This window comes from Falco naumanni, chromosome 2 (genome assembly GCF_017639655.2).
Source record: "Falco naumanni isolate bFalNau1 chromosome 2, bFalNau1.pat, whole genome shotgun sequence".
Taxonomy (NCBI): domain Eukaryota; kingdom Metazoa; phylum Chordata; class Aves; order Falconiformes; family Falconidae; genus Falco; species Falco naumanni.
The window spans coordinates 107,859,967-107,874,310 of record NC_054055.1 but is presented as its reverse complement, the minus strand read 5'-3'; the positions used below and the strand labels follow the sequence as shown (position 1 = coordinate 107,874,310).

General features: G+C 38.5%; 1 long non-coding RNA gene across 1 annotated transcript in view; it reads left to right on the top strand.

Annotated features, from left to right (window-relative positions):
- The window catches only part of LOC121083028, a 331,847-nt gene that overhangs the window by 18,859 nt on the left and 298,644 nt on the right, over positions 1-14,344 (top strand). The window contains exon 2 of the long non-coding RNA XR_005826220.1: positions 12,947-13,237. This is a non-coding gene — a long non-coding RNA (uncharacterized LOC121083028). The remainder of the gene's footprint in view (positions 1-12,946; positions 13,238-14,344) is intronic.

Sequence of the window (14,344 nt, the reverse complement as noted above, 5' to 3'; positions counted from 1 at the left end):
AACAAAAAATAGCTGGAGTGTTTTCTGTAAATAAATAGTTATTACTTCAAGTTTCAGGATTTGAGGGGAGGAGAAAAAAATCTTTGGAAAAAAAAAATTTGCATTTAGAATAGCACATATGGGACAAATTATGTTTAAACATTTTTTATACATGTGCTTCTGTAACTATTCTTTCATTTACTGACTCAGTGTCCATGCATAATGTGCACATGGGAAAACATGTACCTTTACCCGACAGCAATACCCATTGGAGGTTTTTCAGTCAGACTTTAATCTTTCCTTTGCACATAAACAAGTGTGTTTCTTGTTGATGTGTATAAATATTATCATTCTTGATATTTTTACTTGGAAATACATAGCAGGTTAGTTGCAGAACAATATATTTTGCATCATGCAAATGATTGGCAAGATCAGATACAGTCATGGAAATGATTCGTTTTGGTTTACTGCCACACAGAAAAGTTCACAATGCATAAATCCTGTACTCCTCTGTGGTTTTAGCATTGGTTATTAGTTGGAAAGTGTCTTTATATAAATGATTGCAGGACCTGTAGGGGACAGAACACCTGAAATCAACAGTACTATTAGTGCTCCTTATCTAACCCTACTAACACAGCTTCTCAAAGCCTGTGGGGATGTATTGTTTGGGTTAATGCAGGTTGGCGTATAGAATAGTTGGATCAGGCAGGGTGAAATCTTCTCACTCATGGTTAGGGAAAACTGGTTTATGTCATCCCAAGTTTTAGGGGCAGAATCAGACCTCTGCAGCCTCTGAAAAGCATGGTGAAAATAGAAAAGAAGGAAACAGAAAGCGAGGTGGATCAGAGCCGGTGAGAATTTATTTCCTTCCATTGCAAGAGGGAGAACATACAAATCTGCATGTTACATTTATGGAAAGAAATTATATACTGTGTTGCTCATCATCTTTATATTGTAACAAAATATGTATGGAAGACTTGTGTAGATGTGGGAAATGAGCTAAATCCTCTGACCATGGAACACTTATAATCATTGTTCTGCCAAACAGGGCAAGACTCTTGCACCTGATGATCACTTTCTTGAGTGATTATGCTGAAAAAAATGAAAAAATGTAATGCCTGCCTCCTGTAAGGGTTTTTTTTTAAAAAAAAAAGAAAAGAAAAAAATAAGTACTGCTGTGTCAACATGTGGGACGGATAGCATGCAGCATAATCAATGTCTATGTCAATCCCTTGATGCACTGAAGTTCATATAAAGAGGTTTACATACTGCAGCAAGCCATACACTCAGACATTGCATAGCAACACAGCACACATTAATGCTCTGACTTTAACTTGTAATGATGTGTTTCATCTCCACAGTCCGTTTACACATCTCACATGCATCTTTTTCATTTGGTCTTTGTTCAAGAGTTCTTTATGTGGTCATATTGTCTACATGAATTTCAGGTCTGAAGGCCTGTTTTGTAGCAGAGTGGGTACTCCAGATGTGTTAGTACTTAGGTGAAGTAGTTAGAACAGAAGATGTAGATATGCAGTGTACCAGCGTTTGGGGACCGACAAAATGATGGCACGACTGTGCTTCTCTTACCTTAGTGCTAGCCACCATATTGCTTCCTCAGGACAGTACTTTTCATATTTTGTGAGCAGGTTTATAAAGGAATGAAATTCTATGTTTCCCCAACACTGCAAGGCAGGTAGGATGCTGTCTTGCCTGAAGAAACTTTTATTTCTCAACAAAAAAATTTACCAAAATCTTACCACCACAGAATTCCTTCTAATAAATTTTGTCGAGTTCTTCTTGTTGCCTGTCTTCCTGAGCATTCAAAGTATGATGTTGACTGCATCCTCATTGCCTTACAGATTTTTTTCCTGTTCCTTTCCTTTTCTAGCTACCTCCAGAATGATTAATGCTAAATATTTCTTACAGGTCACATAATATATTGAAGATTGCTCCTTTTTGATTAATTTTTTTTATACTAAATTGTAGTCTAGTGCTTTAGATAAGAGCAGAAATAGATTTTTTGGTACAAACCCCCTGTTACTTAAGGCTTTCATCAAAATCCTAACTAAAAGGTAAATCATAAGGCGTTGAAAAGGATAGAAGTAACATGAACTTGTTCCTGAATTTTCTGAACTTTTGTGAGGTTCTTCATCTATTTTTTCCTAAGAAGTCAGAGAAATCTGAATGTTTTTATTGGTGGAAAATGGAACTAAAGCCAAACATGTTCAGTTCTGTAGTGGTTTTGCTCACTTGAACGTTCTGGGCAGGCTGATGCTTAAGTGCACAGTGCACATAATTCTATGCCTGCATTTTGCCCAGCTGTGCAGTGATGGCAAGAAGTGACATGTCAAATAGGCTTGAGAGCCCAGCAGGACAGGCAGCATTGCCATCATATCAGAACTGGTATTCTGCCACTGCTTCTCTTTAAACCTTTTATTAACCTCCCTGGCTGAAGACGTAGGGGTACAGACAAATTCAAAGCAGTTATGTCCTCCTACCTGTGATGCTTGTTTTTAAGGCATTGTATAGCTAAATCCCTAAACAACCCCCACTGATATTAATGCGAATCCCGCAATGTAATCACTGAATGTTTCCTTGAGCATGTATTCATTAAGACTTCCTCTCCCACCCTCTATCTCCCACCTGTATTTTCAAGTAGAGGGCCAAAACGTCTTTTTTGAAGCAAAAAAAAAAAATGAACAAGAAGACAGTTAATACAGGCATTGTGTTCTGAGTGATCTATCTATGCAATTCTGAAAGACCTTGTGGAATGTAACATCTTTCATTTGATGTAGGAGAGTTTATCTTTGCTATGGCAAAGCAAGCTAATGGTGTCAGGAGCATTTTCCCCTTACAGTTCATGGGAAAAGAGCACTCGGTTCTCATGCCTCAAATCCAGGAGCAAAATACTGTTCAAAGCAAAAGGAATTTTTATGGACTGTAGGATTAGCCCTTCTTTCATATATAGTTTTAGTGATTGCATTCAGTTGGTGATGGGAAACCTTGCTGCAGAATAATGTTTTGTCAGCTTGCTGCAAGAGCTGTATGTATGCTTACTAACTTGTGAATTTAGATAATTTACCCAATTCAAATTTTTCTCCTTTGCTTTCTCCCTGGTATTTACTGTAACTGCAGGTGAAGGTAACACATGAATTTTTTCTTATATACAAAGTATGTTCTATGTATGTTGCATTGCATACAAGTATAATGAAAGTAATAAATTAAAGTCTTCTAAGCTGTGCTAACACTGAATTCTTACATAGTTTAGATCAGGCTGATTCCTGTTTTTGCTTTAGATCTATTCACAGGAAGGAGAATTTAGGAGATGAATGTTTCGTTTCTACTTGCTACCTTTTTAGCTTCATAACTCCGAGATTAAAGTTCCATCTGTAAAATTACAAAGGTAACAGCCATACCTTTCATGAGTATTTTGAGGATCTCTGCTTTAATACTGGTCTAATACTTAACAAATATATCAAGATATATTATTTATACAAATAAGTCCCCACCCTCACCCCACCCCTGACTGGTTCCTTCTATTTAAGATCCTTGGAAATAGCTACCAAGGCTTACAGGAATAGAATAATTTTTTTAGGAATGTTTGCACTGTATTTTATAGTTCACTGTCTGCTCTGAGCAGAGTTTTTCTTTTGCCTAAAGAGCTATTTTTTTCAGTCAGAATGAAGAAAGCAGCTTTGTCTCTCTGCAAGTCCCTCTGCACATATTATTTCAATCTCCCTTGGCCTTATTTACTCCTAGGACAAGTCACCAATCCTCAGAAATAACTAGACTGGAAATCAGTTTTGAAGTATGCCACTACTTGCAACCTGGTCCAGTGTCTCTCTGGGCGGGTTCCTGACAGCTGTAAGTGGTACCAGTAGACAGGTCCTACAGCAGGGTGTTGCTGATCATGGGCACAGATCTGGCTTTCTTAGGCAGTTTCCCCTATACAGATTCAGTTTCTGGTAACACTGTTGTTTGTCAAGGGCCTCACCTGTTGACCATGTAAGCTGTGAAACTAGGGTGACAACTACTGAAAATACTTCAAGTGATTACTCATCCTTTTGCATAATTAATCTGGCTGTGGCAGCTCAATTTTTTTTTTAATAACGAAATTTCTTAGGCACGGCCACTTTACTCCCAGATAAGTTAAACAAAACCAACAACCTAAACAGTTGTGGGGAACAGCACAGAATCCTGATTTTTACAGCACATGTTGCTCAGGCTAGAACCTCTGATGAGGCAGAGACTCCTCTGACTTTCTGCCCGGTCCCCACAGGGAATCTTGGACCCTTTCAAAGCAACCCTTGACCTTGTCCATCAGGAGACCAGGGTGAGAAACTCGGCCAAGTGCCTCTAGAGCAGAGAATTCCTAGCTCTATGTAGAGAAGCCTACTCACTAGAACTGGGCCAACCTCTGAGTGCTCAAAGGCAGCGTCCCTCTGCTGGGAGGATCGCGAGCCGTGCAGCACCAGTATCCTAGTTTGATGTTCCCTTATGCATTTCTTACATGCCTTGTGCATTACATTCAAGGACCATCTTGTACTGATTTTATCAAGGATAGACTTATAGAGGATAGATTTTTCAAGGATTTCAGCATCACCTAGGTGTGTTAAATCAAGAGGCGGGCTATGATACAGGCTATGGCAGCGATCATTGCAGAGAAGGTTGCTATTGCACAGAGTGCACAGTTTGACTTGGGAACAGTCCAAATCCTTTCGCAATTATCAATACGTTTCAAATAGCAGCTTGTACTGAATACACGTGTATTTATACTAGGAAACCTGTAATTTATTAATCCTAGCTATTAAAGTAATACATAGGGTTCTGTGATTGATGCCTGGCTGTGCTTCCTAAGAATTATGTAAAGGGGGAAGACCTAATGTAATAGGTAGGCAAGTTTTCTCCTTAGTAAAAAAGAAGTGCTTGGGCATCCTCACCTGGGTATTCCCATGGCTATGTACCTGGGGTTGAGTTGGTCAACATTTTTTGTCCTTTGCCAGTTAAAGTAGGCATTATGTTATTTGTTCCTTTCTTCAGCAACACACTCATTTGGAGGACTTCTAAAGGCTGTGGAGCAGTTTTGTTACCTGTCCGTGCTCAGACCTGTGGGCCTGGGTAGAGCAGCAGCCAGTGGAAATTATTTCTGCTGGTTTTGCTCTCAAAGGGTTGTCCTGCTCCTGCATTGCAGGTTCGTGACTGGGGACAGTAGCCTTTTAGATCAACCCAGCAACCCATTACCAGAGAAGTCTGAGAATGAGGTTTTGAGCAAGTCTTGTGAGAATTTTTTTCTTGTGAGAGAATTTTCTCTAGCTTTGTGGAGGTGAGACAGGATCAGGAGTCTCTTTTATCTGTGTGCAGGAGGAATGTAACTATTGGACAGAAAATGGTCTTTATACATGTTTTGTCCTGAAGGCTGGCTAAGGATACCTGTCCATGGAAAACTAAAGCACTCTGTAGAGAAATCTCAGCTTGGGGTGAAAAGCCATAAGCACTGTAACTACTTCACAGTGGTGCTTCACGCAGGCAAACTTTGAACACAATGTGTGTGTTCATTTAAACACATTATCAGTCAAGGAAAAGCGTGTGTGTTCACTGTTGAAGTTTTTCAGTCAAGAAAGAGGCAACAGTGCACACCGGGTGTGGGTGTGGAGGTGCTGGCCGGGGGCGGCCCCTGTGGGGAGCGGCCGGGGCTGCCCCGTGCTGGGCACAGCCGGTTCCAGCCGGTTCCAGCCGGCTCCAACGGCCCCAGCGCAGGGCACGGCCGGGCCCCGCAGCCGCCATGGCCATGGGGAAACCTGCGCGAGGGAGGGCAGCGCTGCCGGTGCTGAGGGGGAACGGGTCAGGAACAGCCCGGCCGGCCCGAGGGGAGAGGGCAGGAGGGGAGGAGGTGCCCCAGGTGCCTGAGCAGGCATTTCCCTGTAGCCTGTAGAGATGAACATGGTGGAGCAGTTACCCACACTGCGGCCTGTGGAGGACCCCACACTGGAGCAGGTGTATGTGCCCTGAAGGAATCTGCAACGTATGGAGAACACACACAGGAGCAGGTTTATCCTGAAGGGCTGTAGCCTGTGGGAAGGACCCACACTGGAACAGGGAAAGAATGTGAGGAGGAAGGAGTGGCAGAGAGGAGCTGTTACTGACTGACAGTGACCCCCGCTCCTCATCCACTCTGAGCCACTGAGGGAAGGCAATGAGTTAAATTACTTTTCTCCAAGGTGAGTCTGTTTTACCAGGGAAGGAAATTGGTGTGTCATTGTCCTGTCTTTATCTTGACCCATGAGCTTTTGCATCTTATTTTCTTCCCCTGTCTTGTTGAGGAGGGGCAGTGAGGGAGTGGCTGCATGGGCATATGGCAGCCAGCCAACATCAGCCTGCCACAATACGAAAGACTGTCGTAATGATATTGTACTGCAAATGCTGCCCAAGAATGTATTTTCTGTGGCACTGTGTTTCGCCGAGTAGACATGCCCAAAAGGGATGGCAGATGCTTGCTGCTGAGTGGATTTTCTAGACTGTGGCTTCCAGACAGAGAAAAAAACAAACAAAAAAACCCAACCAACAACAAAAAAACCCAGACTGCCCTGCTTCAAGATTCATTTTGTTTGAGAGGTGAAGATAAAGTCTGAGGGTAGGAGTCAGTATTTTAAAACTAGACACTGACTGCCACTTAAAATATCAGTATGTATTCAAGGCATTTCCATATGTTGGGCAGCCACCGCACAGGACTCATGGTCTCCCATCCTGGGAGTCCAGGTGGCACTAAGATTTTTAATACTAAATACAGACTGCCAAATCCTGCCCTGATTGCTAGCTTACAAGGTGCAATGTGTGTGCTATGTACTAATGATTGGGGTTTTCTGCAGTTTAGGGGAAGCAGTGGAACTTCCTTGTGTAACAACATGTCAGAGGTACCTGTCAGTAGCCATCCTTTGTTGCCTTGGTGTTTTTGTCAGTGGCACCCAGTAGCCCAGACTGACATTGCCTCCCTGGGAGATTTAACATGTGGACTCAGGGGACTGTTATCTTGCTCTTGACAACTTGTACTTTGTATTTAGACATCTTGTGCTTAAAGGACTCCTTAACTTAGCATTTTCTTTCAAATACAGTGATTGTTTTCTGTATTTGAGGAAAGTTAACCTGAAGTTACAAAACAGTTGGCAGATAAGTGGAGTTACAGCTTGGAGTTACAGGTTTTCTGCTTAGCCAGTGGCTTCATGATGTGCTGAAATATTACCCAAAATAGACTACATTAAAAGTAGGCTCTCATGTTCAATTTAAATTAAGAAATTCCAAGTGTGTCCTAGATGCATATTTTTAATACAACAAAAATCCTTGATGTAGATGGGTGTGTTTAGTCCTCTTCACAGCAATGGTACATCATCATGAATAAGGAGACTAATGTAAAGTTGAAAATTATTATCTTCATCTCTGGGTCCTGGTAATTCAAACATTCAACAGTACCATATCATTTAGGGGCCTTCAGATAGACTCTCTTACTCATCTTGAGATAAAACAACATTTGAAAGTAGATCCATCATTTAATATGCAGTTGCTTTGGCACTTGTATCAAATGATAAAACCCAGAGTGTTTGCTACTGGAAATGGACATTTATTGAGGTTTACTTAATGCATGTGCAAGAGAAAGAAGGAAAACTATGTTAAATCAGCAGTTTAGTTCAGTTAACTCAGTTACAGCGACAGCTTATGGTAGGCTATGAAGACAACGGGTCAAATACATAGTAACAGCCAATGTAATGTTGCCCAGAGTATCCTTTTTCCAAATAAATGAGAGACAGGTAAGTGAAATTAGGTTTATGGTGGGTGGGGTACTGCAAAGTAAAAGTGCTTACAGCACTATAGCTACTGTGGAGAAACAGACACTTAATCATCTGTTTACATGTCTGCACAATCAGTTTCATGAAAATACTGTCAAAAGTGTATCACTAAATTTTTCCTCTTCAGGAGGACTAAGTAGAGCCTGAGGGAAGGGTGAATTCTGAGTAAGGGGAAGATGCAACTGAGTAGGAAATGAAGGTTAAAATAACCCTAAAATAAGTTTCTTCAAGAGGTAAATGAAGGTGAGTTTCTCACTAGAACTGCACATGCTTTTAGAGTGACAAAGACTTTAGGCAAATATTTTTAATGTATTCTTGAAGCAGATTAGTTGAAGAATTTCCTAAGTGTGACTCCTCAATGACATTTAAAAGGACCAAGCAAATTTACTTCCATTATTTTATTTACTTCCATTACTTTTAATAATAAATAAAAATATGGAAAAATGGGGGGAAATCCCCAAAGAATGTATGAAACATTACATGTTAAACAGGTTATGATTTTACCTCAAAATAATACAACTTTATCTCCTTTTATTAAGTAAGTTTTTAAAAACGTAGGCTCTGTATTTATTAGGTATATAGCGCTGCAAGATTTCCTGGAAAATCTTAATTTAAAAAGGGAGAAAAATTACTGCATCTCACTATTCCCACGTAGGTTTGCTTGGTTGGATATTTTCATGAAAGTTACAATGGGGGAAATCCTTCAGTGAATTTTAATCTGTGTGTCTCTGTCAGTGCTATAAAGCCAGAGTAGTTTACAGCTAATCTATTTAGGCCCTGGGCAATGAATTTCCAAGTTTCTAGCACTTCTCCAGATACAGATACTAGATACAGAGATTATTAGATGATAAGTAAACTTTTTTTTACTGCAACTTTTTTTACAGACCTGATATTTAACATCAACCCAAATACTAGTCTTATGGTGCCACAAATTTAAGTAGTAATATTGAATGCTACATTTTTAACCTCCCATGCTGTTGCTGCTTCTCCATGGAAGGTTACAAGCCCAAAACTGGAAAGCTCTATTCCACCATCAGAGCATTTGGGATTGTAAGAGTTATTAAACCAAAAAAAGTCAGGTCAATATCTGCATCAGGTCCTTTACAAGAGCAAAGTGTTTGGCATCTGCATCGTATTAAGGCAGTTCAGTTAACAGGAGCTCCTGTAGCGTATAATAGAGCTGCAGGTTTCTGGCACTTATGAAAGTCAGACAACCTGCTTTAGAATCTTAAATTTCAGTTACATGGTAGTTTTCTGGAATTAAGCTTATAGCAGGGCCAGGGTTTAAACATGGATGCCAGAGCCTGAGTATTGTTTGAAAATTCAGACCATAATTTGGAAGCTGAAGATGTAGCAGGTATAATATCGTCATAACTAATGTTGTTGACGTAGTGTGGTTTAATCTGGGAATTTATAAGAACTTCAGTAAAGGACAGAGGATAATAGTACTACATGCTATAAAAGTACAGAACAAAAGATGGTAGTTTGTAAAGAAAACAGCAATTATAATTAATGAAGGATGTAGAGAACTGATGTGATAAAAGATGCAATTGTAGAAATAGAAACCTAACTCTAGACACAGAAGTATTTTTTTTAACTGTTGTCCATTTCATTTGATGCCAGGTATAACAAATCAGATAATATTTTTGCTGAAATTTCTAAACTTGTACTATTGTTACAAATATTTTCTCTGCTGAATGAATTAAACAAAAAACAACAACCCAAAACCACAACACAGTACAGTAGGGACTATAAAATAAGACAACAATCTGTCCACTTTTAGAGGTATGTGATTTCATTTACTTCAATACAGTGCATGTAATTTGTCAGGTTCCTTGCTAAAACCAAGAAATATTAATTTTTCTCTATCAGTAAGCACATAACACAAAATCACATGTTTTCTCTAAGGAAAACTACCTCAAATTTTTCCATGAATATATGAAGTTTTCAGATGTTATCCTCTAACAAAAGCCTCAAGTTAGCACTAATGTACTTGACATTATGGAGTAAGGCTCTTGAATAGAGGCCATGCTAAGGTTTTTAAAAGGCTGGTATCTTAAAAATTATATCACCGTTCAGTTCTCTAAATGCTTTCCTTTTAGCAATGGAGCTTATTTTTGTGCTATATGATGTCATAGCCCAGACATGTAAGCTAAAGTGAAAAATTAATAATTAGCTCACAGATTTCGAGCTGCTGGAGTTTGAATTTTAGGTAGAGAAAAACACAAAGAAGGTATTTGGCAGCTTATCGTCTTGACAAAGACAATAATAGTGTTCTGGTTGAAGAAATACTCTTTAATTAATATTAATGGGTTTAATTTTTTTTTACTGTTTATTTTGCTTTTGAAAAATAAAAAATCTACTTTAGAGAACCAAAAGCAATTTCTTGTGATTATTTTCAAATATACTTTCAATAACATTAGTTAAATCTGATACATTATACAAATTCTATCACCTTTTGTAATGTATTTTTCATGATGTAATATATAATTTCTGTCATTAAAAAAGTGTTACTGCATGACAGACTGTGATTCAAAGAGATGTATAGTATCTGAATGTAAAGAAAAAAAAAAGCTCTTTTTTGTTCTTTTGTGGTAGTATTAAATATACTGTTTTGTATAAACTAATATACAACAAGGCCTATCAAACGTATGGCTATTGCATTAAAATTTTTCATTTCCCAATGGAAAAATTAAGTATTTTCACCTTGCTATCTGTACTATTTTCTTTACCAAATGTAGGAAAATGTAAGGAAAAGCACACATCTGTAGGTAATGTTTTCTGGCTTTTATAAGGAAATTTGGGACGTTTTGAGCGGCAGATACCAGAGAAATAAACATTTAGAAATAATTATAATGAATGCATGAAAGGAACAAGGTTACAGTAATCATAATGTGTGTTTTCTATTTATCTATTTGTTTGAAAAATGTTAGTAAAATCAATGTGCACTTTGTTCAATACTGCCTGAATTATCTATACTCTGGTGATTATTTTTTTTTATTATTATTCTTTAAAAAACATTAGAACCTGAAAATCATTAAGAGGATATATTTCATCATATTTGGAAAACGTGCAGTTCTAATAAGTTGGGAAAAAAATCACCTAGGATAATGAAGAACACCAGCTTTCCTGGGAAAGGTGTAGCTCCCTAATTCAGAGCAGGCATTAGAATAAAGATTTTTAAATATGGGATGGAATTTCTATTCCGTTCTGATTCGTTAGTATTTTTGTGCATTCCTGGAGGAATATGTCCTAAGCATCCATAAACTGAAAATGGTCTTTAAAGCAAAGGTAAAACTTGCAGAACATTGGGCACCAACTGGAAAATTATTTTATTTCAGCTACTAGTGGATGATTACTAATAACACAGATTTACTTTGCCTTTGTGTTTAGAATACTCACATGTTTTTGTAAGCCGTCTACCCAGAATTTATAAATAGGAAATAAAATAACCCTCGAAAGCCAAACAACTTCTTTTCCTTGTCGCCATATGCTGCATCTTTTCCCCCTAGGTTTTGTATACTCTGTGTGCTGAAGAATGGTGTCTTTTCTTTTCATGTTGCTCTGTCGGCGGTCATAACAGCTATTCTCTTCATGAATATGTAAATCCCATGCATAAAATCACAAAAATTAGCATGGCGATTCCCATTATAGAATGTGCCCAATTATGTCTGTCTAATATGTGAATAGTGATGATTTAATCTTTTGACTATATGAGCGGATTCAGGTACTGTTACAAGAGATGCTGTAATTACAGAATACCCAAACACACAAGCTGGATGCGTGCACATGCTGGGGGATCATGATGCTTTTAATAAGAACTGGGCATCTGATGCGTGGCTGTGATGGAGTGCATGCAGATTAATTTACAGGCGCTTACTCTGATGGCTAGTGACAAGGGAGAAAAATGCCCTAGGTCTGCAATACCCTTCCTCTTACTAACTGACACTCATTTGCATTTGAAATTTTTTTTTTTTAGTTCCTACTGAATGCTTGCAATTAGAACAGAACGAATAAAAGTTTGGATAAATAAAGGGAGAAAATGGTGACCGTATTTGCTAGGCATCCTTAACTCATTTGGTTCATCAGGAATGGGTGTTGGAGGGGGGAGGAAGGACATGCAGAAAACAAAACCAAAAAGGCACCACCAGCAATTGATGCATTTTTGTATTTAAATAAGCAGGCGTGCTCATGCATATTTATATGACGTGCATGCCTATGCGCCGCTCTGAGCAGTGGCACTGCGGCTCGGCTGCAGTAATTAGGCTGATGTAATTATAGCAAAACAAAGCAAGCTTAGGCTGATATTTTTTTTTCATACAGTAGGAACATTAAAGACATATGCGTATTCCAGTGTACAAAAAATGAACCTGAACCGCTGTCAGAGGCTAGGAGGACAGTGTGGCCAGTGCACCTATTGTGTCACTGCTGTAGAAAGCAGCTTAGCGATTGGCCACTGTCTGCAGCACATAATACTGACTGGTTATAAAGGACTTGTCTAGAGGAAAGCCTGTAGGTACTCCATTGTCTGGCAAAGTTGATATGACTGCATTCTTTTTGCAGGGGGTCAGACAGCTGAACTGTAAAAGCTGCACAGATTTATTTTTTTTTTTTATTCCTTCTTCCTCTCTCTCTCTCTTTCTCTCTGTCTCTTCCATACAGCATTTTTCTTTCATGCCCTGTCTCAGTTTGCATAGTTAAAGAGAATGCTAATTAAGATCCCTGGTCTTAACCTGAAAATAATGACTTGGATGTAAATAGAAAACTAGCGATAGTTTAAAATATTCTTGTGTAGCACCAAGATATCAGTTACCATTCTAGGGGGGAAAAAAAACGAAGAATTTTTTTTGTAATCAAGGTAAACAAAGAAGAGTTGTTGATTCTATTTCTTGCTTTTTTTCATTTTTTTTCATTTTTTTTCATTTTTTTCTTTTTCTTTTTTTTTTTTTTTTTTTAAACCAATGATGCTGTGCTATTGCAGGTTAGATAATGTTTTATTTCAGGAAGTGTGCTAGCTACATAATTTAAAAGTCCACAAATCAGTTGCAATTTAGTGCTTATTAATCCTTCTTAGGATGTAATTCGGTGAAAGAACTGCTTAAAAAAAATTCTTTTCTGTATTATAGACGGATCTAACAACGCAGTCTGGGCTCCGTGCCAAAGGCTGGTATTTCACAGCAGCGACCGCCTTACAGATGAGCTGTGGGAAGCAGGAGGGAGACTCTCTTAGGGTGCCACTACTATGGAGACACAGCTGGGCTGAACAAGATTTGCTTCAAACGACAACAAGAGAGACAGAAAGTGTCTGGTTCGACCGCTGCCCAAGCAGGCAGTAACCAGAAGAGCTAGCAGCCAATCCGGCCATGCTGCACTGTTCGAAACCAGCTCTACATCCCAGCCAATCAGTGACATCACTGGTGAGAAACTCATTTACATCATGCAGTAATGAACTTTGTTTAACGTATCCTTTTTTCTTTTCTTTTTTTTTTTTTTTTTTTCCTCACAGAGATTAGGTCCTCCATTAATTATTCTGCCAGCATAATTTGAATCGCTATGCAAAAGGTGGCTACATTTTTCCTGATTTTTTTTTTTTTTTTTTTAACTGTGTGCTGTCTCTGCAGGTAACCATGGGCATTGTTCCATTTTTTTTTCTGTTGGCCCCATAAAACCTTTAAAAGAGTCTTTTATTGTTAATATTGTGCATATATTTTTCTTTCATGTATGTTTGTCTCCTTGTAGTCCTTACCTAATGTGGTACTGCTTCCTCCAATTATAGTCTGAGATTACCTTTAACCATCTTGGAAGGTAAAAAGGGTGTTGCTGCAGCATTGAGTTTGCATCTTTAGCTGCCATCACGGTCTAAATACTTATTGTAATGCTTCAGAAATCATTTCGCTGTGGCCGTTTTACATATCTGGCTTTCTCTAAAGGTTCTTACATGCATCTGTTACAACTGAGTGAAGTTCAGTACTGTTATATTTCATTCTTCACCACTTTCAGCCAAGATGTCATTTTATTAATGAATAGAACTGAGATCATTTCTGAACAAATTTCACCCCCTTCCTTCCACCTCAACACAATGCACCTGATTTGCATCCATTTACCAGAATAACTGAATACAAGAGCCAGTATGAAAGGAAGTCAATGGAGAGCTTGCATACTGCTTCAGGGTATGTTGCAGCAAAGCGAAATATAAAATTTTTGTTTAGCTATTTCTCTTTTTACTTCAGATGTGCTTAATCTACACAGAAAAGATTAGATCTTAGCTTGAAAAACTATTCTCTAGCCAGCTTTTCATATTAGGGAATAGGTTTGTGTGTGTTGGTTTTGGGTTTTTTAAAAATAATAAACATGCACATTTTCTTGAGATGTGTTCAATTATAAATGGAAAACATTTGGGCAAGCCAACATTGTGTTGAACATTTGGATTTAGTTCTTTGTGGGTAAAGTAATTTGTTGTGCGAACAATTTAAACCCAGCCCAGAATACTGTGGAATGCAGAGATTTCAGACCGCATAATCTAA